This window comes from Chlorocebus sabaeus, chromosome 22 (assembly GCF_047675955.1).
Source record: "Chlorocebus sabaeus isolate Y175 chromosome 22, mChlSab1.0.hap1, whole genome shotgun sequence".
NCBI lineage: Eukaryota > Metazoa > Chordata > Mammalia > Primates > Cercopithecidae > Chlorocebus > Chlorocebus sabaeus.
In genome coordinates, this window is record NC_132925.1 from 38,904,964 (window position 1) to 38,910,963 (window position 6,000).

Genomic DNA, 6,000 nt, shown 5'->3' on the forward strand with positions numbered 1-6,000 from the left:
TGAACTATCAGGAAATTTTGCAGACACAGGGCACGTGAGTGGGCTTCACGTTATCCCACACACATGATCCTGATGCCTTGAGGCTCCGTGGGGCAACACCAGAAGAAAGACTGATTATTTTGCTACTCTTGACTCCTGCAGAGTTCCTAGGAGTCTACCTTCTACACATGCATTGCCCCACCTTCCTTAGGCCTTGGTATTCATTATCCCAATTACAACTCCTTTAGAAGGCTTCTGAATGATCACTGGCCAGATTCTAAAGGGGCAGTGGTTCCCTGGGCAGGATAAGGAATGGGATAAAAATGATGCAGCCATTTACATGTACAAGTCATTTAAACCCAAAGATTAAGCTCCTAATGGCCCAACCTACAAGCATTTGAGCAATTAAAAAAAAAAAAAAAAAGGATGGCACTGTATTTTAACCCATAGGATAAAGTGAATACCCACTAGTCTATACTGATAAAAATAATCAAACAAATAAATGAATAGAAGGGGCGGCTCTTTTCTTACAGTAAATTAAAACTAGTAAGAAACTGAGAGATGGAAAAAAAATCACCCTCGGCAAACACCACTTAATAACTGTTGCAGACAAGGTTCACCAATGGATGCTAAACTAATAGGCAAAAATCTGAGGATAAACAGTATAGTCTCAAAGTATGTCCCCCAAGGTAATTCTTAACTACAAAGGGAATGACAGTAACTTTGTAGTGGAGAAGCCCAATCGCTCACCACAAGTTCATTCCACAACATACCTAACTGGTACTCTTCGAAAGAATCAAAATCACGAAAGACAAGGAAAAACTGAGGAACTATTTCAGATTGGAGGAGACTAAGGAGAAAGAAAAACTAAATAAAATGCAGGATCCTTGATAAAATACAGTGGGAACAGAAAAAAAAAAAAAAGAGAGAGTAGGAAAATTGATGAACTTTAAATAAAGTTTGTAGTTTAGTTAATAGTATTGATCAATGTAGTACAGTTATGTAATGGGTTAATATTAGGGGAAGCTAGGTGAACTCTCAGTACCATTTTTACAACTTTTCTGTAAGTCTAAAGTTAATTAAACATAAAAATAAAGAGTCAGAGACTAGGTATAACCCAAGTCAACAAATGCTAGTAAATTAACTGACTTCTCAAGGAGAATCATTGTTTTTGTATTTCTAGTGCCTCAAACCAACCTGACACACAGCAGGTACTCAATTTAGTAACAAATGATGGACTAGAATATACTAGTTTAAATATATAAGGACACATCATAATTCCAGGCTACTGCCAAAAGGAATGAAACATAAAGAAGATGGGAAATAAAGATTAATCAAATGAGTGCAAAATTCCATCTGAGGAGGATTTTAAAAACTAAAAAGGCTCACCCCGACACTAGCTCCCTTCAGTTCACTAATATCAACACTTTTCTAAGGGTAGGGTCCTCACCTTTAATAAATGACACTTTTGGTCACACCCACTGCCTTCCGCTCCTCTGCCTCTAAAAGTGCTACTTCTCCTTGGCTTGGGGAGGAAGTGTTGCGTGGCCTGCCTCTTCCTTCATGAAGCCACAAAGTGCCACTGTGTGAGTTCCATGGCACACTGGAACACAGCGTACCCGCCTCTGAGCAACAGCCGTGGAAATCCACACTTGAAGCCAGGTGGTCCTGCAACACCCAAACGACCAAAGTTATTTTATGTAGTATATGTTATGCAACGTAATACAGAATTCACCAGAATTTCTGATGGGAGGTTTCAATAGAAGTTCATCGTGTACTTATATGTTACTTTCAGCTGTCCCTAAAAAATCAACAGTGGAGTCAGTAGGAGTTTACTTTCTGCAGTCATTAGGGGCACCTCACCCTAAACCTTCTTAAAAAGGTTTAAAAAGCTCTGAGATCATGGGTATAACAGGGCTCTGAAGTCACATAGAGCCGAGTTCAAATTCTTGTTATCAGATGCATGAATGGCTTTTGACAGGTAACCTAAATGTTTTGAGTCTGTTTGGCCATTTATTTAAAAAGCATTTCTCAATGTCTGGTTCCAAGAGTGCCTTTATCAAATACATAAGGGAATGTGTTAAAACTGTAGATTCCTGGGCCCCACTCCAAAGCCAACGGGTCAGAACAGCAGCCTCTGGGACTCAGAAAAATGAAATTTTAACAAGCTCCCCAAATGACTCTTAGCTGCATTAAGGTTTGAGAACCACTGATATAAGAGAATGGACCTGGAATGCAATAGATCTTTCAGATATATTAATTTTCCCTCTGGTTAGGAAAAGCAGTAAGAAGATATGTCAAAATGAGATTTTAAAAATGCATTTGAAAGGTTTTTGATTCCATCATTTAGAAATGTATTCTAAGAAAACAATCAGAGAGGTATACCACGATATTGAAACCAACATTGCTAAAATAACCAAAAATTTAAGAGTCTAAATCTAAATATTAACAATAGCAATCTGATTTAATTAATTATAATACATCCATATGATGGCATATATGCTTCCATTAAAATGTTTACAATAACTACATGGAAAAGTGCTCATAATAGCTAAGTAGAAAAAAGACATAAAGATGTATATAAAATATACATCTGGGTGTGATGACTCATGCCTGTAATCCCAGCACTTTGGAAAGCAGAGGCGGGCAGATCACTTGAAGCCCGGAGTTCAAGACCAACCTGGCCAACATGTTGAAACCCCTTCTCTACTAAAAGTACAAAAATTAGCTGGGCATGGTGGCGCGTGCCTGTAGTTCCAGCAACTTGGGAGGCTGAGGAAGGAGGATCACCTGAACTGGGGACGCGGAGGCTGCAGTGAGCCAAGATCATGCCACTGCACTCCAGCCTGGGCATCAGAGTGAGAACCTGTCTCTAAAAGAAAAAGTATATAAAATATACTACCAATTATGCAATACATATGTATGTGCATACCTTTTACATACAAAATGACAGAGTCACCGGTGGTCATCTCTTAATTGTAGGATTAGGGAAAAACTTTTATTTCTTCTGTATCTTCTAATTTTTCTAAAATGGAGTTTTCATCAACAGAAACAATGTTGTTTTCTGATAAAATGACTACATAGTTTTCCTTTAAAATACAGTAGTCCTTGGTTTCACTTTGTGCGGTTTCAGTTAACCACAATAAAATACAGTAAGATATTTTGAGAAACAGGTGACATTCATATAACTTTTATCACAGCATATTATAATAACTCTTCTATTATTAGACATTATTCATCTCTTACTGTGCCTAACTTATAAGTTATGCTTTATTATAGATATGTATGTATATAGAGAAAAAAACAGTGTATATAAGGTTTGGCACGATTTATGGTTTCAGGCATCCACTGTCAGTCTTACAACATATCCCCCAAGAATAAGGGGGACGACTGTACATTAAAATTTAAAGATAACATCACAGACAGGAATTCTAACTTTTAGTTACGTAAGTTTGACAATTCATTCACATAACCTTTAAGAAAACCTATTCTAAATAGGCCAAAAAGCCCCAATCTCAAAGAAAAACTTCAGAGGCTGTTAGTTATCTTCAGTGCCAGAGAACCCTGTGGTCTCTGTTTGAAATGCCTATTCCCAGGCTCCAGCCCCAGAGATTTTTATTTCAAAGGCCTCAAGTGGGGTCAAGAAACTGATATTTTTGCCTGGACCCGTGGCTCACACCTATAATCCCAGCACTTTGGGAGGCCGAGGCAAACGGATCAGTTTGGGTCAGGAGTTCCAGACCAGCCTGGCCATCATGGTGCAACCCCACCTACTAAAAACATAAAAATTAACTGGGAGTAGTGGCCTGGGCCTGTAGTCCCAGCTACTTGGGAGGCTGAGGTGGGAGAACTGCTTGAACCTGGGAGGTGTAGGTTGCAGCGAGCTGAAATCGTGCCACTGCACTCCAGCCTGGGCCACAGAGCCAGACTCCGTCTCAAAAAAAAAAAAAATTGTATATTTTTAACAAGAACCTAGGTAACTCTGAGACATGCAGCCAGGTTTTAGAAACCACTGTTCATTGATGGCTTAAAACAAAGAACAGAAAACCATCACTGACTTGCTTTGGATGTTTCCACTGAATAAAAGATCTTCAAAGAGAAGGTTAGTTCCCAAAACATGTGCAAGCGTTTCTGGAAAGGCAGGCATTACTATTAGCTCGGCTTAAAGTAGATACTAAATACTTATTATATTAAGTGGCATATAAACTATAATCACAGAGCTGATTTTATTGCCCTCTCTACCCACTTCCCCTTAGATTATGTAGTCAGACAGTTCAATTCAGGTCAGTACTTCTTCACAACATATGTTTTCAATGTGATTAAAGCTATAGGTAGATGAAAGTTATTGCAGTTTCATGGGGTTTACAATTTCCATAAAGAACAAACCTGCTCTAGAAGACAAAATTCCAAAAACTTCTGAACTACATCCAATCAAGCATTACCTCCTCCCCCAACAGAGACCTTCCAGCACTCCCCACCTGGGTCTCGGGAACAGCTTTCCGCATCCTCTTCTGAATCCCAATTTCTCAATCTGGACCCTGAATCCCATTCATCCTCATCTCTCCTTGATTTTCTAGGATCCTCAAGGTGTTATTTTCCTTTCTTTAAAAATTTAAAGAAAAAAAAAAGCCACGACTCTCCACCACACTCAAATTACCATCTTCTCATTCCTCCTCTTCATCACCAAACGGCTGAGGAGGTCTACCAGTGCCCTCACCACCTCCACGTCCCCATCCCTCACCCACTCTGGAACACTTTGCAACAGGATGCACACCCACCTTCTGTTGATAACTACTCTCCTAAGGCTACCAACCCATAGGCCTTTTCTCGGTCCAGAGCCCCTGGACTTGTCTGGTTTTTTTCAAACCAAAAGTTAACAGCTCTTAGCTAATGGAAGACAGAACATCAAGAAATACAGATCAACAGACACCGGATGGCTGTCTCCGAAGTCCTTTATAATCCAGGTGACCAGGCCCTTCGGAGAAAGGTCAAAGGTTACCCGACGCTCGCAGGACTGGGGCTGGGGTCAGCTGATCAGTTTCCCCGTTGAAACGCTGGAGAAAGAGGGTTTCCAGGAAGAAGAGGCTTTTTCAGGTTGATGCACCCGGCGGAGAGGTGCTGGGGGCGACCCCGGAATCGTGACCTGGGTTATGAGTGAGCCCTGGATCTTTTCCTACCTGGCAGCAAGCACCTCGCCTGGCTCCCGGCCTGCAGCAGAGGCGGGGCCGCGCGGGATGCCAGCACCTGAGCCGGTGCCTCCCGCCAGGCTCGGCCTCCGCAGGCCCCCGGCCCGGCCCACCGCTCCAGCTGAGGAGGGCCGGCCCACGGAGGCCGCGCCATCCCCACGGCCGCCCCGCCCCAGCCCCGGGACCGACCCCGGCCGTCGCCCGGCCACCCTCGCACGGCGCCCGTGTCCCGGGAACTGCATTTCCCGAGCTCCGGCGGAGCCAGGGCCGCGTGTACTCACCCCAGACGCGGCCGCAGCGAGCTAGTACTGCCCAGGGAAACCGGAGGCCGCGGAAAGCGGCTCGGGGACCGCCCCGGCCGCCCGGGAGGCGGCTCCTGAGTACGAGCTCCGCCTCCCGCCCGGCCTTGGCCCGAGGGGCGGGTCCGCCCGGCTCTGCACGCGCCTGGCGCTCCACCCCTGCCAAATCGACCACACCAGGGGCTGGAAGGAGCACCGGCTGGGAAACGGAGTGTTGACGCCTCGGCCTCTGGGTGGCTTTAAAACCCTGTGCCAGTAGTAGACTAGGTGCTGGGCGCTTCCCAAATTACATCCCTTTAAATACTCACAAAGCAGTAGGAAAGAGATAGGGACCCTTCCATTTTACAGAGTAGGAAACTGAGGCTTTAGAGAGGCTAATAAACTTGCTTTAATCACCCCGCGAGATTTCAGCCCTCTCAACTGCAAAAATAATAATAATATTGTTCCCATGTTGCAGGTCTACTTAGAATATTAAATGAATAACTTTTTTTAAATCCTTATTTCTTCAAAGGTATTATTACAGAAGGCCAAGACAA

General features: G+C 43.4%; 1 protein-coding gene across 3 annotated transcripts in view; it reads right to left on the reverse strand.

Annotated features, from left to right (window-relative positions):
- The window catches only part of B4GALT4 (beta-1,4-galactosyltransferase 4), a 29,364-nt gene extending 23,794 nt beyond the window's left edge, over nucleotides 1-5,570 (reverse strand). The window contains exons 1-3 of one of the 3 annotated variants that reach the window (XM_038003361.2): nucleotides 5,447-5,538; nucleotides 4,458-4,581; nucleotides 1,430-1,647 (exon numbers count right to left, since the gene is read on the reverse strand). The gene's annotated coding sequence lies outside the window, so the exon portion shown is untranslated. Of the gene's footprint in view, nucleotides 1-1,429; nucleotides 1,648-4,457; nucleotides 4,582-5,156; nucleotides 5,245-5,446 lie in introns of those variants that run through there. The other 2 variants (XM_007985716.3, XM_038003362.2) reach the window with 2 other exon arrangements.
- Nucleotides 5,571-6,000: the final 430 nt, after the last annotated feature.